At 33.9% G+C, this 26,142-nt stretch overlaps 1 pseudogene; it reads right to left on the bottom strand.

The window, feature by feature from the left end:
• Positions 1 to 350: 350 nt before the first annotated feature.
• The window catches only part of LOC109065477, a 30,309-nt pseudogene continuing 4,517 nt past the window's right edge, over positions 351 to 26,142 (bottom strand).

Here is a 26,142-nt window from a genome sequence, read left to right on the forward strand (position 1 = left end):
AGAAATAACAAATAAACATATAAAAAACAAACACATAAAAAATATGACACAGTGTTTACATTTTTGCTCTCTTTAATTACATGAACTATAGTGTCCTGCACCCACTAGTAAAATTATATCTGGTGTCTGAATAATTTTTGGTGTATGTATGCATATATATATATATAAATATATGTATATGTGTGTGTGTGTACCTACTTTAAAGCAAACATCAGTTATATTGGGCAACAAAAGTTTCTAAAAAAACAAATATATTAACAGTGCTGTACTTTGAATCTATTTTAAAGCAAACATCAGTTATATTGGGCAACAAAAGTTGCAAGTCTGTTGAAGTAAAACATAAGATCCTATTTGTGAATATAATCATTTATTTACTCTAGAATGATGCAAGAAATGTACACATTTTTATCTCAAGGTATAATTTTGTTTCTTAAATAAGCAGTTTTCCATTCACACATTCGCAGGCGTATTATTCCTTTGTCACAAACCCTGAAGAGAGCAACGACACCAAACGAAAGTAGAAAGAGTTCTGAACAAGCCCAGCGACGGTGACCTGATCTGACGCGCGTTTGCTCGTATAAAAGCAGAGTTCTCTTTCTTCTGTCTGACACAAAATAAGCATTGTTCTCAATTATATATAGATATGTACATAAAAAAATATATGCTCTTGTTGAAAAAGGCCTTGGTTGAAGCTATTGGTAAAGGGTTATTGAACGTGTGCCGCTGACGCAGACTGATGACCTCACATACAGGCGTCCACCGAGGGCGGAGACGGACTCCAGTGCACTACAAACCTGCAAAATAAAGCACAACATCAGGCTTTCTGACAATCTACAAATGAAGAAAGTTTCCTGCAGTGAAAAAGTGCATCTGCTGTTGTCTCTCACATCAAAATCCAGACACATATTTGTTTAGAGCTGTTTAAACACTGCTTGATCTGTGCAGATTTCTCTCCTGATTCACACCAGAACACTTTCTCACTGGAGGAAGTGTTATTATGGATTATAGACTCTATGTATTTGAGTTAAAAACGTCTTAATGCTGGATTAAGTTTCATCTTTTGTCTTCTCCAGATGTTCACTGATGGACTGGAGTGCTGTGGATTACTTGTGGATTATTGTGATGTTTTTATCAGCTGTTTGGACTCTCATTCTGACGGCACCAATTCACTGCAGAGCATCCCTTGCTGAGACACTGATGCAGTGTTATTCCTTTCAGATTTATCAGTGAAAAACAAACTCATCCTGATCTCGGATGTTCTGAGGGTGAATGCATTTTAGCATTATTCCTTTCAGATTCATCAGTGAAATGCCATGAAAACATGATTTTTTCTTGTAATATAGAGCTCCACAGAGCTTTAATTCATTCCGTACAATAAGCTGCCATATTCAATTACAAGTTAATGATATAAAAACACTTTTATCTCTCTGCGTGGATGTTTTTTCCACAGTATTTTTGCCTAATACATAGAACATGATTACAGGCTCAATTAAACCTAATCATTATAAAAAGTGTTTTTAATTACCTCAGGAAACACAAATCATCTTGCACACGCAGAGTGTTGAAAAAAATAACGTGCAATGTACATAAATACAACGCTTTTAAGCTCTAATGTGCGTCCATCACAGGAATAAAGAGAGAGCTGTACAATCAATCCACGAGCGGCGCGGGTAATTTGCATCTTCATTAGCAGAAGCTTTTCACTTACGCTGAGGTTTCAGGATAAAGGGGGTAATTAACACAAACTGCCCCACAATTTAAGAGTTTGCCTGAAAGCACAAGCATTAATTAAACATTCACGAGGGTACAAACACACACAGAGTTTGGGGACTGAAAACGCCTCGCTATTATAAAACAGCTCGTCGTGCTTGACTCCACAAGCTTTCTAAAATCCACTTTCTAAGACCTTTCTTAAGATTTGCACAAATAAAATAAATACCGTCACAGAACACACATAAAGTCTCAAAATAATCAGGTTTCTCGAATTCTTTTATTTAATTTAACAGGCTGCAGCAAATTCAACTGGAAAACAGGGAACTGCGAGTTTAAATACACAAGACATGTTTTATTCAATATTTACATGTGCACAGAAATCGGTTTAAGTTCTCATATATCAATACGCAAGAAGTGGAGGTCCATCGATATTGAATTTTACTAATATGTGATAATGCGTTTAAAGAAATGCAATGTAAAGATTATTGTGCATATACTGAATGTGTTAAAAAAATGTTTTTAGTCCGGGGCAGTTCAGAGAGAAACTACAAGAGCTAACGTTGGTTTAAATGCCAGATACTGTTTATTGTGTAACCAAAATACCAATAATAGCCAGAAAGAAAAAAGAGTATGCACAATGGGAGACTTCTAATCAGAAATAAGTTTGAAATACAACAGGACTCTTATTTTGAAATGTATTCACTTTAGTATTTTCAGCTGCTCGTTCAAAAAGAGAAATATGGGAACTGAAATACCAATAATAACCAGAAGAAAAAAAATATATATATATAAAAATTGATATAGGAACTTTTAATTAAAACGAGCATGAACTACACTGGGACTCTTATTTTCTCTTATATGTCTTTGTTTTAATACATCTGGCTGCTCATTCAAAAATATGAGAGATATGGGAAGCAAAATACTAATAACAATCAAAAATAAAAAGATTTTATGCATAATGGGGGACCTTTAATCCACAATAAGCCTGCAATACATTGAGACTTTTATTTTTTTAATTTCTACGCTTTACTTCTAGCTGCTCATTGAAAAAATGTGACATAAAATATGCATCTTACAACCATCTACAACATATTATAATATAAAAACCATAGCATAAGGTGCATCATAAGCGTCTGTTTTTCTGTTTCCAACTATAAGATCTCTTAAAATGATCAAGACTATTATGCTATTAAAGACTGTTTATGGACTTATCAAATTCATCAAACACTCTTTTGATTTAAATACTTAAATCCGCCAGATACTGCACAACATTTAATTTTTTTTTTTCAATATAAATACACTTTGTACAATATTTGTAATACCATGTGTAATTGTTTCTGCTTCAAAAAAAAAATATATATATATTTTCTTTGTATTTTCACTTAAAACATTTTCCTCATTAAATATTGTAAAAATCAGTGCTATCAAACAATTAATCGCGATTAATCGCTTTTGTTTATATAATATGTATGTGTAATGTGTATATTTATTATGTATATATAAATACACACATATATAGTATATATTTTGAAAATATTTGCATGTATGTACATGTATATATTTATATTCAAATAATTTATATTATATATAAATATATTTAATATACGAACAACATATTTTCTTAAATATATACATGCATGTTTGTGTGTGTATATATATATATATATATATATATATATATATATATATATATATATATAGACACACACAGTACACACACATTATGTAAACAAAAACGCTTATTTTGGAAGCGATTAATTGCGATTATTAATAATAATTTTTGTCTTTTTTTATTGTTATTTATAATGGAGGTACTATTATAGTTTATCAATATTTTAAACATTTTCATATTATTTTTTCTGTTTTCATGTTAATTGTTATTTAGTGTTATTTTAGTGTAACTGAAATACTGTTATAGTTTTTATTAATATTTTGACTTAGTTTAATTTTTATATTTTCAGTTTCACTTTATTTTAGTTCTAGTAATTGTGTTGTGTTTTTGTCATTTTTATTAGGTTATTTTTTAAATGTCTATATAGCTTTTTTTAGCTGAAGTTTATTTTATTTCAAGTAACAAATTTATTATTATGTTTTAGTTTACTATAATAACACAGTTTTAAATGTCTATATAGTCTATATATATACATATATATATATATATATGTGTGTGTGTGTGTGTGTGTGTGTGTGTGTGTGTGTGTGTATTTATATAGTTTAATATATATGTCTAATATACATTTCCATATATTTTCATATTTTTAAAAAATATTTTGTTTCATTTCAGTTAAAATTTATATTTTATTTCAAGTAACAAAAAAAATTTTGCTTTTATTTTTTACTTATATTTTCTATGCAAACCTGCAGCACCTAGGTCAGTAAAGGTGTTGCATGCGATTTTTTCAAATAACACTAAAGAAACAATAAAATAAATACAAAAGAAAAACACAAAAAATACAACCCAACCAAAACAAAAAAAACAAAGCAACCCCAACCCTACGGACAAAAGCCAGTGAATGTGTGAAAACTCCAGCTCATTTAAATGAAAAGAAACATCCTCTCAATTCTAAGGACAGACTCATTTATCTTACAAACACACCAGTGGAATTAATGCAAATGCTATTGGTTTCCGTGCACTCTCTAATTTGTATTTAAATTGTGTTTTGTGTCGCAGCTCCTCTCGCGGCCGTCACCTCATAAACACATTCAATCCCATCGAGAGAGAAACAATATTTCAGCATCAGGTTACTGATGGACGGCATGGAGAAGCAGGTCGAGTGCAAACACGCAAACTCACAGCAGAACCTCTTACATCTGTGTGATAAAATCAGCTGCAGAAATCACGATGACATCACAATCATCAGCTCATTAACATATGATGTTGATGTTACTCATTTCACACACATACACACTAACATACACATGTATTCAAGGTACAGCAGCAAAAACAGTGTGTTTGTAAAGGGCAGAGAAGGTGAAAAAAATCTAAATACTAAACATCTACTGGATAACCATGGATGTTTTTCTTGGAATTATGTGACTTTTTTTATTTAGGGTGATCTGCATTACGTTATTTTAAATGTCTACCCCCCAAGATTACTTTTATAAACACGAGCAGCACCCAAAAGGTAAAGAGGGAGGTGTTGCTACAGTTTATAGTAACATTTTCAGTATTTATCAGAGCTCTGGTTTCAAGTATAACTCGTTTGAAGTAATTGTGCTTCATATAACATTTTCCAGAGAAACAAGTATGTAGATAATGAAAAAGATGCATTGGGATCAGCATTCATAGACATTGTGAACTCTATTGGGGTTAGACAACACGTCTCAGGACCTACTCATTGTCGAAATCATACTCTAGATTTAATACTGGCACATGGAATTGATGTTGATGGTGTTGAAATTATGCAGCCAAGCGATGATATCTCAGATCATTATTTAGTTCTGTGCAAACTTCATATAGCCAAAATTGTAAATTCTACTTCTTGTTACAAGTATCGAAGAACCATCACTTCTACCACAAAAAACTGCTTTTTAAGTTATCTTCCTGATGTATCCAAATTCCTTAGCATATCCAAAACCTCAGAACAACTTGATGATGTAACAGAAACTATGGACTCTCTCTTTTCTAGCATTTTAAATACAGTTGCTCCTTTAAGCTTAAGGAAGGTTAAGGAAAACAGTCTGACACCGTGGTGTAATGAGCACACTCGTACCCTAAAGAGAGCAGCCTGGAAAATGGAGCGCAGCTGGAGGAAAACAAAACTAGAGGTATTTCGTATTGCATGGAAGGAAAGTACTTCTGCTTATAGAAAATCTCTAAAAACTGCTCAATCTGCTTACTTTTCGTCTCTCTTAGAAGAAAACAAACACAACCCCAGACATTTATTCAATACAGTGGCTAAATTAATTAAAAAAAATAAAGCATCAACAGATGCAGACACTCCCCAACAGCACAGCAGTAATGACTTTATGAACTACTGTACTTCCAAGATCGATATGATTCGAGATAAAATTATAACCATGCAGGGTTAGAAAACTGTTTTAAAAAAAGTTGTCAAATATGTTTTTTCATAGTGTGATTTTTGGTGAATTGTACTGAAACCAGAACATGATGATCATACCCTGAATTTATATGAACACAATATAACAGTTTTTAAAACAGCATATAATGCACTTCAAAAACGCTCAAAATGACACGTGCACAAAGGTCAAAGTTGTTCATCTAATGCATGTTGAAGACACATAGAAAAATAGTGCAGTGCAATGCAAAAGTGCATTCTGTGTGAACATCACATGATGTGCATTAGCAGAAAATAAAATAAACATAAGCTCTTGGAAATAAAGCCGTCGCACTAATTCCACCCAGCGGATATTTCTGATATTTTTGATATTTTATTGCTCAGAGAGAGAAAGAGCTCAGTGAAGCAGCAAATGCAAAACAGCCCGACAGATTATTCAGGAAAGCATGTTTCTGTCGAAGAACATCGTCTCAAAGAGCATCAGCATTCAGACGGAGCTGTGCCGGATTTCTGAGGAAAAACCAAACCGATACAGTTAACGTCCGACGACTGGAGAAATGGATCTCACTGACGGCTGGGTAGAATGAAGGAATATTAACTATTAATTTCCTTTAAAAAGAATCAGAGGAAGATGATGATGATGATGATGAAGAGGCTAAAGTGATGTGACTCTCATCACAGTCTTAATGAGGCTCTGAATATTTGATGGCAGCGTGACCTCAGACCCGGAGAGACGCTCTTCTGCATGATTCCATCATCACTGAGCTCTTCACAATCACACGCACTCTGATTACTGATGCTCAGATGTTACCGTCAACACACATGTGCTGCGGTAACAGACTGTAAACAGACTGTAAACAGGACTTGATGCTGGAAAAACTCGGTTATTGAGGTCTTGGGCCAGCTATCTAAACTGCTTAGACTAGTCTAAAAAAGTTAGTCATCTAATTTGTTTTCTTCAAGACTGGTCATAACTTTTTAAAGTCCGTTTAGACAGGTAGATTGCCCCAATTTGAATAAGGAAAATAAGACTGATTACCTCTTGGCTTACTGCTAGTTGGTTAAACTAGTTCTTAAGGCACAGTGGCTATGTTTATACTACCGGCGCTTGAGCTGGAGCACAAATAAAACACTTAAAGGAATAGTTGAGGCAAAAATTAACATTAGCTGGAAATGCATTCACCCTCAGAACATCCGAGATCAGGATGAGTTTGTTTCTTCATCAGGTTTGTAGAAATGTAGCACTGCATCAGTGTCTCAGCAATGGATGCTCTGCAGTGAATGGGTGCCGTCAGAATGAGAGTCCAAACCAGCTGATAAAAACATCACAATAATCCACAAGTAATCCACAGCACTCCAGTCCATCAGTGAAAACATCTGGAGAGAAGACAAAAGATGAAACACATCCAGCATTAAGAAGCAGCGTTTAAACAGCACAAAAAGTCTATAATCCATAATAACACTTCCTCCAGTGAAAAAGTGTTCTGGTGTGAATCAGGAGAGAAATCTGCACAGATCAAGCAGCGTTTAAACAGCTCTAAACAAATTATGTCTGGATTTTTTGATGTGAGAGACAACAGCAGATGCACTTTTTCAACTGCAGGAAGTGTTATTATGGATTATAGACTCTATGTTTTTTGAGTTAAAAAACATCTTAATGCTGGATGTGTTTCATCTTTTGTCTTCTCCAGATGTTAACTGATGGACTGGAGTGCTGTGGATTACTTGTGGAGTATTGTGATGTTTTTATCAGATGTTTGGACTCTCATTCTGACGGCACCCATTCACTGCAGAGCATCCATTGCTGAGACACTGATGCAGTGCTACATTTCTCCAAATCTGATGAAGATCAAACTCATCGTGATCTCGGATTTTAATTTTTTGGGTGAACTATTCCTTTAAAATTCAGTAACATTATCTAACTGCACTGACATTATCGGACAAGAACAAAACTCTATCTTCTGCAGAGCTGCTTTACAGCTGAATTAGTTGAATTGTGCATCATCAGCTCTGTTGTGTTCAGCTGCTCTGACTCCGTCTGCAGTAATGAAGTCTTGACCTGTCATCCTGTGGTTTCCGGCGCTCTGTTTCTCACCTGTTTCTCTTCACGCCGCTCTGCCCTCCATCTCTCGGGTGGATTCGGAGGCTCGCGCCAAACTGTCGGCCATCAGAGCATCTTCCAGACTGCGCCGGGCCTGATGGACCTTCAGCTCCTGCTCCCTGAGGAGGAAGAGGATGAGAGCGGATGAAGGGCTCTGACCTCGTGTTATAACCAACCCCGTAACCTCAATCAAACAACCCAACATCTACCCCACAAAAAGAAATCCCAGAACTCAAACTCTTTAAAGATGCAATTTATTTTCACTTACTACATAGACATACTGTCTAGACAGGAAGCTGCATGTTTCCTTCACAGGAAAAGCAATCCCAGAATGCAAAATAAAGCGCGTCGCGACTAATTCAACCCAGCGGATATTTCTGATATTTTTTTGATATTTTATTGCTCATGAGAGAGAAAGGAGCTCAGTGAAGCAGCGGAAGGCAAAACAGCATGACAGATTATTCAGGAAAGCATTGTTCTGTCGACGAAATCGTTCTCAAGAGCATTCAGCATTCAGGATGGCGACTGTGCCGGATTTTGAGGAAAAGCAAAACTCCACCGATAGCAGTTAACGTTCGAAAGGATGGAGAAATGGATCTTCATGAAGGCTGGGTGAATTGGAATGAAAGGAATATAACTATAATTTCCTTTAAAAAGAATCAGAGGAAGATGATGATGATGATGATGAAGAGGCTAAAGTGATGTGACTCTCATCACAGTCTTAATGAGGCTCTGAATATTTGATGGCAGCGTGACCTCAGACCCGGAGAGAGAGGAGCGGCTCTTCTGCATGATTCCATCATCACTGGAGCTCTTCACAATCACACGCACTCTGATTACTGATGCTCAGATGTTACCGTCAACACACATGTGCTGCGGTAAACTGTAAACAGGACTTGATGCTGGAAAAACTCGGTTATGAAAACTGGTTAGTCTTCAGTCTTGGGCCAGCTATCTAAACTGCTTAGACTAGTCTAAAAAAGTTAGTCATCTAATTTGTTTTCTTCAAGACTGGTCATAACTTTTTAAAGTCCGTTTAGACAGGTAGATTGCCCCAATTTGAATAAGGAAAATAAGACTGATTACCTCTTGGCTTACTGCTAGTTGGTTAAACTAGTTCTTAAGGCACAGTGGCTATGTTTATACTACCAGTAGCTTGAGCTGGGGCACAAATAAAACAACTTAAAGGAATAGTTGAGGCAAAAATTAACATTAGCTGGAAATGCATTCACCCTCAGAACATCCGAGATCAGGATGAGTTTGTTTCTTCATCAGGTTTGTAGAAATGTAGCACTGCATCAGTGTCTCAGCAATGGATGCTCTGCAGTGAATGGGTGCCGTCAGAATGAGAGTCCAAACAGCTGATAAAAAACATCACACAATAATGCAGCACTCCAGTCCATCAGTTAACATCTGGAGAAGACAAAAGATGAAACAAATCCAGCATTAAGATGTTTTAACTCAAATACATAAAGTCTATAATCCATAATAACACTTCCTCCAGTGAAAAAAAGTGTTCTGGTGTGAATCAGGAGAGAAATCTGCACAGATCAAGCAAGGCGTTTAAAAACAGCTCTAAACAAAATATGTGTCTGGATTTTGATGGTGAGGAGACAACAGCAGATGCACTTTTCACTGCAGGGACAGTGTGATTATGGATTATAGACTATATGTATTTGAGTTCAAAACATCTAATGATAGTGATGTTGTTTCATCTTTTGTCTTCTACAGATGTTCACTGATGGACTGGAGTGCTTTGTGGATTACTGTGGATTATTGTGATGTTTTTATCAGCTGTTTGGACTCTCATTCTGCGGCACCCATTCACTGCAGAGCATCCATTGGAGGACACTGAGGCAGTGCTACATTTTCTCCAAAATCTGATGAGATCAAACATCCATCGGATTCTCGGATTTTAATTTTTTGGGTGAGTGAACGATCCCTTAAAATTCAGAACATTATCTACACTGCACTACATTATCGGACCAGAACAAACCTCTATCTTCTGCAGAGCGCTCTTACCAGCTGAATTAGTTGAATTGTGACAAATCAGCTACTGTGGTTTTTCATGCTTGTCTCTGACGCTCCGTCTGCAGTATGAAGTCTTACCTGTCATCCTGTGGTTTGTCCGGCGCTGCCTGTTTCTCCACCTGTTTCTCTCACGTCCGCTCTGCCCTATCATCTCTCGGGTGGATTCGGGAGGCTCCGCGCCAAAACTGTCGGCCATCATATCATTCTTCCAGACTTGCTGCCGGGGCCGTGATGGACCTGTCAGCTCCTGCTCCCTGAGGAGGAAGAGGATGAGAGCGGATGAAGGGCTCTGACCTCGTGTTATCTCCCCCTCCGGCCTGTCAATCAATCTCGTAACCTCTACCCACAATCCCACACGCCGCCCTTAAAGGGGAAAGCGGGAAAGCGGGTTTGGAAAAGCAATCCCAGAATGCATTTTGAACCAAAAATAAACAAACAAACAGGAGAAAAGTCTAGACAGGAAGCTGCATGTTTCCTTCACAGGAAAAGCAATCCCAGAATGCATTTTGAACCAAAAATAAACAAACAAACAGGAGAAAAGCACCAGTATCTAAGCATCTAATTAAAAACTCCTTCACAGATCACCGGCAAAAACCATCAGAAATAACAATTGAAGCATCACAGCCATGAGCTCATTAACATATTGACACATTAACAGTCAATCACAACACTCATTTACATACAGCACTCTTAAAGGTACAGTACTGCATAATATTAACCTAATACTAGCCAATCATGTTGCTCCAAACCTATAAAGATATTCTGAAAAATGTATTTTTTATTTATTTTTTAGTGTTATATTTCTATACAACTATATTATTTTGAACTGTATTTTAAAATTTTTAGGTTTCATTTCGATTTCAGTTTAATTATTTTAGAATTTTGTTATGTTCTGCTGTCATGTTATTTAAGTTTAAATTATTAAATCATTCATAAATTACATCAAATTTAAAAAAAAAACAAATATAAATTACTACCCAATACAAAAAATTCTTCAATTAGTCATCACTATTACAATTAAACTTCATTTATTAATTTACATCATTTTGACTACAATTCTTCACATTTTTGTATTTCAGTTTGTTTTCAGTATGTAATCTTAGTGCTTCAACTGACTTTCAGTTCCCAAGGCAACATTTCTAATTTTTGTTTCAATTTCATTTCAATTTTAGTTTAATACTTAGTCATTTTGTTTTGTGCTTTTGTCATTTTTAATAGTTATAATTTTTACTATTTAGGTTTAATTTATATTTATTTCAGTTTTAGTTTTTATTTCATTATTTCAGTTTCATTACCATGAGTAATTTTATTTCAGACTTTTTCAGTCCGTTTCCAAGGCAAAAATTCTAATTTCCATATTCTGTACATTTCAGTTCTTAATTTCAATTTTAATAATTATAATTTTTAACTTGTATTATTTTAATAAATTCACAAAAAATTCATAATCTATTTTTTGATCTTTTATTATAATTTCAATTATTAATCAATATTAGCATTAAGGATTTATTTTTATTTGAGTTCAGTTTAATTTTTATTTATTTTCAGTGTGGAATTTTTGTGCTTCAACTTAAAACCATTTCAGTCGGTTTTCAAGGCAACATTTCTAATTTTTGTTAAAATTTTATTTTGGCATTTTAATTTTAGTTTAGTTACATTTTTTTTAGTTGGCATTTTTTACTATTTACATGTAACTGAATTTTATTTTTATTTTTTAATTGTTTCTTTTTTTTTGTAGTTAATTAATTTATTTCCCAGTGCTTCTACTTAATTTTATTTGAGTTAGTTTTCAAGGTAACATTTTTAATTTTCATTCAGTTTTTTTATCTTATATTTATATTTTATTCCAATTTTATTTCAAATAAAAAAATTTTATTAGTTTTACTTAATAATAATAACCCTGATGGGGTCCCATGTCGTTTGTCTCAAATATCAATCTCAATAAATTGATATTTATACAGTGCTTTCACCATATACTTTGTTTCAAAGCAGAAGGTTTGGATCCAAATGTTCTTCAAAACATCTTTTGTGTTCCACTGAAGAAAGAAAGAGTCACACAGGTTTGGAGTGACATGATCATCTTTGGCTGAATGATCTCTTTAAAAATAAATGATGAAAAATAAAAAAATTGACTATTTAAAAACAAAACAACTACACAAACGTTTTCAAGAAGTGATCACTGACAAAAGATTTAATTCTCACTGAGGGAAGATTGAGTGCCTGTAGAGTCATGAGGCTGTGAGATCAGCCGCTCATAAAGAAGAACACACACACACACACACACACACACACACACACACACACACACACACACACACACACACACTCACGCTGCATGTGTGTGCATCTACTGCCATCTTGTGTTGTGGACTAGAAAACCATCTCAAGACCTTGAGCTGGCAGGAGAGATTTTAACATTCAGCTCCTTCAGACAATTATCAATCTCCCAGCCATATTTCAGGATGGGAAACATATCTGTGTCAAACAATAACAGGACTATTAATAGACAACAGTGAAATCATTATAATAAATAAATAATAATAAATTAAATAATGGAAAATAAAAGAAAAAAATACATTTTAAAATAAAAATAAAATAATTACCATTTTAAATAAATAATTATAATAATTAAACGTAAATAAACAAATAAATAAAATAAATAAATAAAAAAGTCATAATACTGAATTTGATACCAGAACTGCTCAAAACACCGATATTGACCTACTGTTTTTCATAGGGGAGCAAAAAAAAATTATAACCGTTTTAATATTTATTTATATTACGGAGTAGATTGTTATATAGATAAATTGTTTTATCTGTCAGGAATGACGTGTGTTTAACACAATTCTGAGCAGGAGCAATATTATATAATTAATTTAAAAATAGTTACATATTCTTAAAGCAGATACTGTGTTCCTCGCATATTATAAAGATTTAAAATTTGTAATTTTTTTTTTATTTCATAACTTTTAGAATTCATAACATTCAGAATATTTTGTTCAAAAAGTTTGCACTAATAGGACAGGACATAAAATAAATAAATTGTAAAAAAAAAAAAAAAAAAAAAAAAAAAATTTAAAAAAAAATAAAAATAAAATAAAATAAAAAAAAAATAAAATTAAATAAAAATTAAATCATTAAAATGTACATTTTTAAATATTAAATATTTAAAATAAATACATGTAAAATACAATGATAACAATTAAAATAAATAAATAAATTGCATTTGAAATAAATAATTAAAAATTAATAAAAAAAAATAAAAAACAAAAAAAAAAAATAAAATAATAACACATTTATTTTTCTCTCAAATATATTTAAAAAACATCAAATACTATCACATTACAGTCATTCCCTCTCACACAGATACTGAGGAAAACCCATGTTATTGGTCCGTTAAAGTCGTTCCTGATCTGTCCGACTCATTTATTCAAAGTGTTTAACCACTGCACCACAGCACAGGCCCAGCGTCTCATCCGTATGCTGAGGAAACCCCAGACTCGAAACAACTACAGCAGGAAAATCTTATTTCACTTGTGTTTTTCAAACAGCAAGCATCCAATTTAGCACCAGAGCTGGAACGAAATGACTCTCGTGCATCAATCTCAGGAGAAGCGGGAAGGTTCTCAGCTCGGCTTGAACTGTGACACTGAATCCCATCGACCTGATTGAGAGGAACCCCCGATGAATGCATAAAATATTGCTGCAACAAGAAAAAAAATCAACATAGCAGATGACATAAGAACCAAAAAAAATGATTCCAAATTACAAATTTTTACATAATTAATGCTCTCAAATACTTTTATAATGCATTATATATAAAGGCTTCCAGTAAAGTGTTTCCAGTGTTGTTATTGTTACATTAAAATTATTTTGTAAAATGAAATAAAGCAGAGTTAAAATAAAATATAAATATTAGAAGAGAACCTTAATTAAATAGTTATATGTCATTATAAGCATTATAATATATTATAACTGTTAGTATTCATGAGATCATTATTAGGTGTATTACAAGGCACAATTAATGTATTAAAATTAAAAGAATAAAATATATAGGCACAATTCATGCATTAAAACTAAAACATAAAATATAATATTAGATTATAAAATATGAGATGAAAAACTTATTTTCTAAAAAAGTTTTATATAAAATGTTTTATTTAGGCCTATTTTATATAGGCACAATTAATGCATTAAAAGTAAAAAAAATATATATTTATAAAAATATATATAGGCACAGTTAATGCATTAAAATTAAAAAAAAAATATATATATATATAAAAAATATATAGGCACAATTAATGCAATAAAAGATAAAAAAAAAAACATAATAAAAAATAAATTAATGCATTAAAATTAAAAAATAAAATAAAAATAAAAAATAAAATATATAAAAACAAATAAATAAATAACCTTATTCAAAATTAAAAAAAAATAAAAATAAAAATACAAAAAAATAAATAGAAACAAATAAACATAAAAAATAAAAAAAAATAAAAAAAATGAAAAAAATAAATATTATATTAGATGATAAAATATTAGATCAAAACCTTAGGCACAATTAATGCATTAAAAGTAAAAAATAAAATATATAGGCACAATTAATTTATTAAATTGAAACAATAAAATATAGTATTAGATGATAAAATATTAGATGAAAAGGCATATTTAATGCATTAAGATATTTTTATAATGTATTAAATATAAAGGCTATAAAGTAACACATCTGATGTTTTGTGTACAGTAATGTGGCGTGAGACTGATGCATTCTGTTAGAAACGAGCGAGGCTTTGACCTTTGACCTGTCCAGAGTCTTACCGTATGTCGTCGTCTGTGACGGTGAAGGCCTTGCAGAGCGGCTGCGATGTGTTCAGCCATATGCTCGGGTTCTTCTCGGCCGCCGAGGACGTCTGACCCGTGATGGGCGCCGAGCTCATGTGCAGCGCGCTAGCGATGGCCGACAGAAGCGTCTCGTCCGTCGAGTCCGGCCCCATACCTGCGCCACAGCCACATGTTAGCCAGCGATCGCGAACGAACGCCTTCAGACCAGACCCAACCAGCCCTCTACTCTGTAACACCTTTGGGCAGATCCATCATCCTGAGCGCCTCCTCTGACACGTCCGACGAGCGCAGACCCTTCAGCCGCCTCTCCCAGAACAGCTGCACACACACCAGACACAAGAAACACTGTCTGACAAAACCATTTCAAAAATCTGTTTTGTTAATTGAAATAAAGCAGAAATAAAATAAAATAAAATTTAAATAAAATAAAATGTTATATTAGATAACAAACTTAAACTTACAATGGAGATAAAAATAGAAAAACTGAAATAAAATAAGTTGAAGTTGATGTACTAAAATTACTGAAACTGAAATAAAACAAATTACAACTAAAATGAAAAAAATGTTAATTGAAATAAATCAGAAATTAAAAAAATCAATTTAAATAAAATAAAATATTAAATAAAAACAAACTTACAATAGAGATAAAAAAAGAAAAACTGAAATAAAATAAGTTGAAGTTGATGTACTAAAATTACTAAATTAAAATGTATATTACTAACTAAAATGTATAAAAATTATGTTTGTTAATTGAAATAAAAAAGAAACACAATTTAATAAAATACATTTAAACAAAATAAATTCAATTTAAATCAAATTAATTATTATATTAGATAAAAACTTAAACTTACAATAGAGATAAAAATAGAAAAAAATGAAAATAAGTTGAAGTTGAAGTGCTAAAATTACTGAAACTGAAATAAATTACAACTAAAAAAAAAATACAACAAAATAGAAACATTAAAAAATGACAAGAGCTCAAAATTTAAACCTAAACTAAAATTGAAATGAAAACTGAAAATACAAAACTAAATGCTAATTCAAAACTAATTAATAATCGTTAAAGTTGAAGTACTGAATGTTCTAAGATTCAACTGAAATAAAAATAAAGCTAAATTAAAATTTTTAGAAATGAAAAAAAATTGACAAAAGCGCACAAAATTACTAAAATTAAAACTGAAAACAAAAATAAAAGTTCAAAACTATTTCATAATTAATAATAGAAATAAAAATACTATATATATATATATAATTCTATATTAAATTCTATTACTATATTATATAATTATATTATAATATACTGTTTTATTTTTGTTATGTAACTATAATAAATACTATATTACAAATATAATATATAAATAAAATAAATACCTTATAAATAATACTCAATTCAAACAACTCTGAATCAACATGACTGATAATGAGTACATGCTGAGCGCTCTTTCGTTCCTCAGTAACATTAACATGATCTTCAAGTCTTTAAAAGCGTCTGGATCAGGGCAGAGTGATAGTGAAGGTCAGCTGCTGGCCGCTGATCTCAGAGCAGCTCTGAGGAGCTAAACACAGAGGAGGAGCGCTGCTCAGACATCAGCGGCCCGCGGGACACATAAACCACAACAACCGCTCATAAACACAGCAGGGGTTATTAAATAAAGCTCGTCCATGAGCGCCGCGGGGCCCGTGGAGCTAAATCCTCCCTCGCTGCTGGAATATACGAGACGGAGGAAACACTGAGCCGACGCTCACCCCAACAACATAAACAAACTAAACACTCCAAACATCACGGGACAATGGGAATCATACAAAAATGCAATATTAAATGGAAAAAAAGCCTGCACTATTATAACGGCTTGCAGCCAGACTGTGATTATCACTGAAGCTGATTAAAGAGTCCCAAAGACGCACAAAAGAGAAAAGAAGGAAACCGAGGAAGAGAAGAAACGGCAAGAAAATTCACGTAAACTAAACTAGACTCTATGTTAACGTTAATCAGCACAGCCTAGGTGTTTGATTAAATAGCCTTGACATCTTCATATATTATAATCTAACATTTTAATTCAATGCTAGATTTAGATTAAAACTAAAAAATATATATATATATATATATATAGTATATTATATATATAATATATATAATCTTATATTTTATATTATATATATATATATAGTCTATATATATATATATATATATTTATCCATCTCGCCTCTTATTAATTATTTTTTGTTCTCGGTGTATAAGATTAAATCTCTCACACGGGTGACAACAGACCGTATGAAATACCAAACATAATTATATTTTCTAAAATATTGGCACGTAAAATGCTGCAACGTGATAAAATCAAGGACTTTAAGCAACACAACACAATAAAATCTTCCATTTGTTTATTAAAAATGTATACATTTTATATAAACATTTAAATATTTTATATAAACATTTTAAATTTGATCACTTTATTGCATGTCTGGCAAATAAATAATGTATTTAATCATTTCTGTTGTTAAACTGACATTGTGTTCCTGAAATGCATCGTCTGCTGATCAGATACAGAAACTGATGACAGACATAAACTACTGATCTTTTTCAAGAAGTCTCTTCTGCTCTCCAGGGCTGCGTTTATTTGAACAAAAATACTGTAAAAATGGCTAAATATTATTGCAAACTAAAATATCTGTTTTCTATGTGAATCTCTGTTAAACTGTAATTTATTTCTGTGATGTGCAGCTGTATTTTCAGCATCATTACTCCAGTCTTCAGTGTCACATGATCTTCAGAAATCTACTAACTAATTACATTAACTAACGGAACCTTATTGTAAAGTGTTATGAAAGGTGCTCAAAGAGTGAAAGAGGTGTAACGGAGTGTGAAGAAGTGATGAGGGCACCTGTCGCGGCTGCTCCGTGGCTCTCTGGGGGTCTGTCTTGACTTTGTTGTTGGGATGATTGACCACTTTAGTGACCGGCTGTTTGAAGATGGAGGCTGTCTGTCTGATGGGCAGCGCTGTGTTCAGATCCGGCTTCCCCTACAAACACAGAGACACGTTTACACACTCAGAGTCCAGAGACAGTTCAGCTGGAATAAAACAAAGATACGCTGTGTAAATGTCACGTCAATTAATAAGAATTGGTTTTAGAAAATAAAAAAATAAAAAACATATAGTTTCCCATTAGTGAACAAGGACGAAAATAATGCATTTGCATATTTCACAGCTGTTGAATATAAAATAATAAAACACATTTTTTGTCATTTTTGCACATGCGTACAAAATCAGGATCCAAACAAATAAATAAATACAAATTCATCAAAACAATTAAAAAAAACATAAATAAATTTAAATGTATGATAATAATATAAATAAAATTAATTTAAATAAAATTCTAAATAATCATACGTAATCATAATCATAAATAATAATAAATAAAGGTCATTAAAATAATTAATGAATCAGTTAATGAATGGAAGAATTAATTAATTAATAAAGTATAATCAAGTTATCGATCATATGTTCTGTTGCTGATTATTTTAGTGAATTTTTAGGAAATAATATGTACAATAAGTGTTTGTTTAAAATAAATAACATTTTATTTAAATAAATACATAAAATGTATCAAAAATTACAAAAATATGTCATCATAAAACTCATTAAAAAATTCAAATAATTAAAGTTCATATACATGAAAGAAAAAAATAAATAAATAAAACTCATTAAACATAAACAAATAAAAAATATGAAATGGAAGATTTCATGCAGTTTCTCATTTATAGAAGCAAAACAATTGATTTACAGATGTTTACAGATCATTAACATTCAGCGCTGCACATCACATCTCCTGTCTTAAACTCTAATACTGAAACTGTGTGTGTGTGTGTGTGTGTGTGTGTGTGTGGTACAAGTATTCCCTATGTTATGGGGACAAAATTTCCTCACAAAGATGGCAATATAAAAAACCCTTGTGAAAAAACAACAGCTGAACTAAATTAAACCTCCCACTGCCGACCTGTAGAGGTCTCTGATGCAGTCGTAGTCTACGTCATGTGCACGGGCTGGTGATCCATGGACTTTCCATTCCATTTCCATTTAGCAGACGCTTTTATCCAAAGCGACTTACAGTGCATTCATGACAACATTTTTTACCTAACATGTGTTCTCTGGGAATCGAACCCACAACCTTTTGCGCTGCTAACACAATGCTCTACCACTGAGCCACAGGAACACTTTGCATTGGTAGGCTATCTAAAATAAGGGCTAAACAGTTGGCAAAGTACTGTTCAATCTCAGCAATTATAGGAAGCATGTTTATTTGGAGAAGGCGATGTTTCCTGTACCCATAGAACTGTATTATCCATAATGTGCGGATTTGCTTTAATCTGTTGGATCATTCAAAAAAATAATAACTAATAAAGAAATTACAATAAAAATGTAAAAAAAAAAAAAATATAAAAAATGAGAGTGAGACACAAAAATGTCACACAGCGAGACACACAACAACACACCTATAACGTCCACCAGCATGACGAACACAGACCGGCTCTGGAGTCATAAATCCATGATCTCGGAGACCAGAGCCAAACCTTTCCTACCTCATCCTGAGAAATCAGATTTGCATTTTCAACCAACTCATTACGAGCAAATGAACAATACAGAGAGTCTGCTGAACTGAAAATGAAAGCGTGTTGCATGTTGAGATCATATCAGAATCCTGAGAGAAATGCACGAGGAAGTGCACAGACACACTAACAGCCCACGCAATGACGCGCTTCACAGGATCAGCACGCAAAACTACAGGACAAACAACCCATACGAGAGCAGATAACTGCAGAAAATCTGCAGCTTCCTTATTCAAAATGAACTCACTGTGCCTGTTTACACTGAGCCGCAGGGTTTTCTCTGATTGGATAGTCAGTCGATCATAAAAAGATCTGGTGTGAATGCCCTCCGAAACACATTTGAGATGGACTACAATCCGCTTGAGACATTTTCCAGATGCAACTGAACAAGTGTAAATGCATCTGCTTGTTGAAGCACTGTAAAAAATAAAGGTGTGAGAATGGGTTTCGACAGCCATACATACAACAACACAAACCAAACACATAATCCAACACAAAACTCTACTCAACTCCACCCAACCCCCACCAATCCCACGTAATCTCCACGTAATCTCCACACAACTCCACACAACACTTCACATCTCCACACAACTCTACACATTTCTTTTAATCTCCACGCAACTCTACGCATTTCCAGACATCTCTTTTAATCTCCACACAACTCCACACATTGCATTTCTTTGCAACTACACACAACTCTACACAACTACACACAACTCCCCACTCAACTCTGCACATCTCCACATAACTCTACTCATCTCCATGCATCTCTTTGCATCTCCATGCAACTCTTCGCATTTCCACAAATCTCCACGCAACTTCACACAACTCTACGCATCTCCACGCAACTCTATGCATTTCCAGACATCTCTTTTAATCTCCACACATTGCATTTCTTTGCAACTCCACACAACTCTACACAACTACACACAACTCCCCACTCAACTCTTCAAATCTCCACATAACTCTACGCAACTCTTCACATCTCCATGCAACTCTTCACATCTCAACACATCTCTACCAAACTCTCCACACATCTCCACACAACTCTTGGCATCTCCACTCATCTCTACACAACTCTACTCATCTCCATGCATCTCTTTGCATCTCCACGCAACTCTTCGCATTTTCACAAATCTTCACGCAACTCCACACAACTCTACGCATCTCCACGCAACTCTATGCATTTCCACGCATCTCTTTTAATCTGCACACAAATCCACGCATTGCATTTCTTTGCAACTCCACACAACTCTACACAACTCTTCACATCTCCATGCAACTATTTGCATCTTCACACAACTCTTTGCATCTCCACATAACTCTACACAACTCTTCACATCTTCACACAACTCTTCGCATCTCAACGCATCTCTACAAAACTCTACACACATCTCCATCTTTCTGCAACTCTGCACAACTCTTTGCATCTCCACACAACTCTACACAACTCTCCATGCAACACATCTCCCTGCATTGGATAATTCTTGTTACCAGTACATATTGTGTATATAACCTCATCTTGGTGAGTCCCAAATAGAAACGATTACACAGACATTCCAATCTGTAAATTACACGGGTGGAAATGCAATTAATAAAGTCTGTGATCTCAAATTTCTTGTGTCTTTTGTCCTCAAATGTATTAGTGCAGACCATATTTATACAATACCTTGAAATAAGGAATGCAACAGGAGTGCTGCACGGAGTATAGGTTCCTTGTCTCTGTGCTCTTTGGGTCCAAGGGATGATTCAACTCGTCAGAAAAAAAGAAGTCCAAGGCACTCAAATCTTATTCAAAAAGTTTTAAAAAGCCTTTATTTCATCATGGCTGTAAGTTTAAAAAAAAAACAGGTGACAAGTGCACACCTTTTATATTTATACAATAATTACAATTACCACAGCTAAAATTCTCTCCATACAACTCTTCACATCTCCACGCATCTCTACACTACTCTCCACGGATCTCCATGCAACTCCACTCTGTCCTTAAAAGTCTGTTCACCCAAAACTAGTAAAGAACAGATGTAATTTAGACTTTTATTTGCATATAAACACAGATGAGCTAACACTGTTTACAGCATTCAAATCCTGTCACAGAAGCTCAAGCGTGTTTGCACTATGCATGAGAATCAATGCATGAATTATTTCAGTATTTCATTTATTATGTTTGGACCGACATGAGGATGAGCAAATGATGACATAATGTTCATTTTTGGATGAAATATCCCTTTAAATACTGCTGTTTATCACTGAACAAAATCACAAAACAAAACAACAAAACAAATCAACTTCAAAAACCAATTAACAAAACCAAAATAACCAAGACCAAAAGAAAATGCCCGTGAGCTGTGTGTTGTTCAGTACCTTGCTCAGGCTGAGTTGGTCGCTGCGCAGTCTGTGCTTGTTCTTCTGCATCTTGCCGGGCATCATTTTGCCCGTGCGGAAGTCGAAACATCCCAGATCCACCGAGTTCCCGAGGTATCGGGATAACTGAGGTTTACTGCGGAACTTCTTTCCTGTGGGACTGCAGAAAAAAACATCAACACAGCGACTGACTCAACCTACTCTATTCTTAAAACACTTCTGACTTGATCATGGCCGTGAGTTTTGCACAAACACAAAGAAGACTTCTGCTCACCAAGGCTGCATTTATCTGATTAAAAATACAGTAAAAACAAGGAAATTGTGAAATATTATTGCAATTTAAAATAGCTGTTTTCCATGTGAATATCTGTTAAAATACAATTTATCCCTGTGATGCAAAGCTGGATTTCCTCCAGGCTTCAGTGTCAACATTTTACAAGCATCATTTACGTTCTTTTATTGAAGTTGAAACAAGGTTTATGAGTTCACATGAATCAAAGCCATTGATGCTTTGATGATGACCTTGATGCTCGAGCCGATCAGATACAGGGACTAAAGTTCAAAAGTTTGGGGTCGGTTAGATTTTACGAAATAGTCTCTTCTGCTCAAAATTGTGAAATATTATTATAATTTAAAACAGCTGTTTTCTGTGTGAATCTCTGTTAAACTGTAATTTATTTCTGTGATGCGCAGCTGTATTTTCAGCATCATTACTCCAGTCTTCAGTGTCACATGATCTTCAGAAATCATAATAATATGATGATCTGCTGCTCAAGATACATTTCTGATTATTATCAATGTTGAACACAGTTGTGCTGCACAATATTTTTGTGGAAACTGTGATGCATTTTATTTTTCAGGATTCACAGATGAACAGAAAATTCAAAAGAACAGCATTTCTTTTTTTGTAACATTTGAAATGTCTTTACTGTCACTTCTGATCAATTTAATGCATCCTCGACAAATAAAATAATGATTTTTTTTTTTTTTTTTTTTTTAAAGCAAGAAAATCATGCTGACTGTAAACTTTCAGCAGTGATGCTATTAAGAGGTTAGTTTTGGCCGTAATGACACCTGAGCAGACGCAGACGGCCGCGGTCACAGCTGCTGAAGAACAGAAATAAAAACTCACAGATCCACTTCTCACATGAAATCCAAACTGGCTCTCTACTGTCTTAACGCATGTGCCTGATCTTACTGTTGACATTATTACACTCAGAACAAACAAAGCATGCGCCAGCTGACGTCACCAATCCCTCGCATTATTTTTAACCTCCTTCACACAGAGACATTTTCACCATCCAATCAATTCATCAGGGAGGAAATCAAGTCCCATCCCGCAGTTGGGTTGTGGAGTATGTTGTGAATGTGGTTTCTTGTTGATCTGAAGCTTTTCCAGCCTGAGACTAAATCACTAATCAGCTGGGATAAAGCTCTGGTCTGGAGGAGCGCTGACCCTTGGACTGACCACAACAAACCAGACTTCAGCAGGACTAGTTAACCCACAGTGACACGTCTGCACCGTCTATAATTACTCAGTCATTATGTAACACCATATCAGCAGCAAAGGCTATTTTCCTGAAGAGATTGAAATAATAATAATTTAAGTTTCATTTGTCACACTTTTCCCAACACATGCTGTTACAAACCATGGTTTAATCAGCCTTATTTTAGCATCATTAAGATACTACTAGTTTTATTTCAAATAGTTAATTAGTTAGTTAGTTAACTACAATAACCCTAGTTTCATTGGTACAGTAGTGTATTAAACATATCATGCAATATCAGTATTATTTAACAATATTTTCTTACAACCATATAAAAATATCAATTATATAAGCTTCAGTTTAATATTCCCATACTTGTTTTTAAAGTTGTAAATAAAACAATACAATAAAAAATACATTTTTTTCTTTAAAATGTCTGATTTAATTCAATGTGTTACTTGCCATTTGTTAGTAAATATTTGTGAAAATTACAAGAAATTTCTCAGTAAAAATTGTGTCCAAGCCAATTTTTTTTTTTTTCAGTGCAGGAGAATTCTTCTAAAAACGTCAATTGATGACATTTCTCCATGTGCACTTTCATCTGTAACTCCAGCGGTTCCGCTTCATGATAAGCATGTTTTTGGCAGAGTCGGCACAGTTCTGCCTCCAAACTCACGATCCAAACCCTGCCGTGTGGAAATGTGCCAAAACTCATGGTACGACCTTTGAACCTCACGTTAATAAACCTGTATCCTGCAACTCGGCTTGGAATCGTCAGTGTGAATCTGTCGATGCCTCTCTCTTACACACACACACACACACACACACACACACACACACACACACACACACACCACACACACACACACACTCCACTCTCTCTCTCTCTCTCTCTCACACACACACTCACACACACTACTCCCTCCCTCACACTCACTCACAACCCAAAACACAACACACACAGGCGCAGGGTGTATGTGGCGTTAACATGCAGTGAGATCCAGTGGTCACAGTGAGCGTCTGAAAGCTGATATGAGTCGAGGCCGTCACACAGACGAGACGAGCGCATGGACACATACAGGCCTGACCACACACTCCATCACACACTACCAAACCAATCAAACCCACACAAACCTGACTGCCCTTCCACCTGACTGACCCGTTACACACAGACTAGTTCCCTCAACCAGCCACTCGTTCTCCTTCTGACTCCAGTTCAGTTCCTTAAAGACACAGCTCACCCGAGACGATCGTTTACACCCTCATGACCTCCAGAGACGTTCTGTGGAACTTCAACTTCAGAACGAGCGCTGCATAATAATTAAATCTTTAGTTGTGATTACAATTACGAATGCCACAATTACATAATGTGTGTTTTTTTCTTTCTACAGTTTATCTTAAGGGTTTTTATTTTAATTTTAGTATAACACCATAATACCATGAATATCTTACCAAACCAATGTATAGCTGACATCTGAGTCTTAATACGTTAGAAAGGTAATAAAAGTTTTCAGCCGGTTTATTTTTTTATATTAAAATATGGCATGCAGTTGCTTCAAACAATGGTATAACAATTCAAAACATCATTCAGTGTAAATGGTGATAATCGTAAATAACGATCGCACTTACAATTTCAAGGGAATAATCCACAATTATGATTTTTGTCATAATCGTGCAGCTCTCATTTACTGTGAATATAGCGGAACACCTCCTTGTTTTTTTATTTTTAGGGTGAATTATTACTTTAACAATTCTATGAAAAAAATGATTTGGTTACTAAACCATAATTGGTCAGCACTGGTTTGAAATTCAGTAATAACTGTAAAAACACTTTTAATTCTAAATGATTTAATAGTTAATATTTTGAATACATTTATTAGACTCTGTGTCAACACTCCTGTGTCTGTACCTTCTTTTGTGGTGTAAAAATGTATTTATTTGACTAGGTAAGAGGTCAAAGGTCACTAATAAAAACTAACAAATAATAATTAAATATATTATTGACAATACTTATTTTATCAATAAACATTATTTAATAATTTTTAAATAAAATAATAATAAAAACTTAAAGTCATTATTTGTGCCTAGTTTAAAGTCTGTGCCAATTTGCAGTGTAAAATATATATATATTTATCTTCGTAACAGGTCACCAAAAAATATTAATATATACACAAATAATAACTGTAAAAAATTATAATTGTTACTATTTATTTTAGCAATAATGATTATTAAATTATTAATAAAATCAATTTTCAAAATTTTACAGCCATTATTTGTAATATTTTTTTTTTATTACTACAAATAATAATTATTTTTTATTATTTTTTTTCTATTATTTTTTACAGTTATTAGTTGTGTCCAGTTTAAAGTCTGTGTCAGCACACCTGTGTCTGTACCTTATTTGCAATGAAAAACAAATATTTGTATTTATTTAGCTAGGAAAGAGGTCAAAGGTCACTAATAGAAACATAACTTAACGTACATATATTATCGTTTTAATTAGTGACCTTTGACCTCTTGTCTGTAGTGAGAAAAGTTTAATTTAAAGTAAATATAATTAAAGATCTGTATTGAAAACGAGGACTCTTCTTGTGTACAGATGATGTCATATTTTCTGAGTCCTCCCGTCTCACTAACAGTTGTAATGCACTGATGCGGTGTTGTCAAACACTCACACACACACGTGAAAAAGCTCACATTAAACATGATTTGCTTCGCAGATTAAGCAGCGCAACAGGAAAGGATTTTAGGAACTGAAGCGCTCCGGCCTTGAAGGCGTGAAGCTCTCGATCACGTGCAGCTGCTCCAGAGTTCACCGGGACTGACTCAGTCACAGTTTAGCAACACTAGCAGGAAGTGGTCTTTTGTGGCCTGTTTGCACTGGAGTCAGAAACAATGAAGCTAATGAAGATCCATCAGCGTGCAGACGTCATCGAGAGAGACAGGACGGCCAGGGTGGGATGAAGAAGGCTAATCCCAGAA

The sequence above is a fragment of the Cyprinus carpio genome, chromosome A5, assembly GCF_018340385.1.
Source record: "Cyprinus carpio isolate SPL01 chromosome A5, ASM1834038v1, whole genome shotgun sequence".
Taxonomy (NCBI): domain Eukaryota; kingdom Metazoa; phylum Chordata; class Actinopteri; order Cypriniformes; family Cyprinidae; genus Cyprinus; species Cyprinus carpio.